Source organism: Schistocerca nitens, chromosome 2 (genome assembly GCF_023898315.1).
Source record: "Schistocerca nitens isolate TAMUIC-IGC-003100 chromosome 2, iqSchNite1.1, whole genome shotgun sequence".
NCBI classification, from domain to species: Eukaryota; Metazoa; Arthropoda; class Insecta; order Orthoptera; family Acrididae; genus Schistocerca; species Schistocerca nitens.
Window position 1 is genome coordinate 854,971,146 of NC_064615.1, and position 1,434 is coordinate 854,972,579.

Here is a 1,434-nt window from a genome sequence, read left to right on the forward strand (position 1 = left end):
ACCCTTCATCTGTCAGTTGATCGCCTGAAGCGCGGCGCTTGATACCCAGCGCCGCCACGTGGGTATTGCGCATAGCTTCAGCGGAGATGTAGGCTATGAAGGGAGCCGGCGAGGAAGCGCAACAGGCGAGCAGACTGCGCAGGACGGAGCGGAAAGTTCGCGTCGCCAGCAGTTCTGGACTATGGGCCTGAGCTGGTAGTGACTTGTTATCAACAAGAGGCATCAGTTCCTGTTCTGGCAATCAGGCTGTGTCTGGCATCGTGGCACAATGGGGTGCAGCGCTGTTGAAACCTAAGCCGCCTGGTGTGTGCCCTTGGACGGCGGTGCACAAGAAGAGCGTTGTTTCCATTGAGCTCGCTGGAAAACTTCGGTTGTGCTTACGCCTGTATATGGTTGTTTTGCAGCTTAAGCTCTGCTACTTGCAGTAATGGTGGAGCTGCTGAAAGGCCTAGCGCTGTTATCGGAAACGGGTTTCAGTAGGATAAGACCCTGTGCGATATAAGTCCTAAGGGTAGACTTTGTAGGCAACGGCCTTGCCGCAGTGGATACACGGGTTCCCGTCAGATCACCGAAGTTAAGCACTGTCGGGAGTGGCTGGCACTTGGATGGGTGACCATCCGGGCCGCCATGCGCTGTTGTCATTTTTCGGGGTGCACTGAGCCTCGTAATGAAAATTGAAGATCTACTCGACCGAATAGTAGCGCCTCTGGCCAAAGAAAACCATAATAACGACCGGGAGAGCGGTGTGCTGACCACACGCACCTCCTATCCGCATCCTCAGCTGAGGTTGACACGGCGGTCGGATGGTCCGATGGGCCACTGGGGACCTGAAGGCGGAGTGATTTTTTTTGTAGACCGTGCACTGTAATCAACTGCGTTTAACTGCTGGCCTTGTACCTGCTGTTCTCGAAGTACGAACACTGATATGCCGCTGGGTCGGTAGGGTGGACTATCCTGCAAGGGTAGCCACTTGGGGTACAATAGGTTTCAAGCGATTATACACTGAAGAGCCAAAGAAACTGATACACCTGCGTAATATCGTGTAGGGTCGGTCCCGACGAGCACGCAGAAGCGCCGCATCACGACCTAGTATGGACTCGACAAATATCTGAAGTAGTGCTGGAGGGAACTGACACCATGAATCCTGTAGGGCTGTCCATAAATCCGTAAGAGTACGAGAGGTGGAGATCTCTTCTGAACTGCACGTTGTAAAGCATCCCAGATATGCTCAATAATGTTCATGATTAGGTAGTTTGGTGGCCAGCGGAAGCGTTTATTGGACCACTCTCTTGGAATTATGGACGTATGGGGTGTCGCATTGTCTTGCTGGAATTGCCCAAGTCCGTCGCAATGTACAATGGATATGAATCGGTGCAGGTGATCAGACAGGACGTTACGTACGTGTCACCTGTCAGAGTCGCATCTAGACTTATC

At 52.7% G+C, this 1,434-nt stretch overlaps 1 pseudogene; it reads left to right on the forward strand.

Annotated features, from left to right (window-relative positions):
- Window positions 1-523: 523 nt before the first annotated feature.
- Window positions 524-641, forward strand: LOC126238678 (5S ribosomal RNA; annotated as a pseudogene).
- Window positions 642-1,434: the final 793 nt, after the last annotated feature.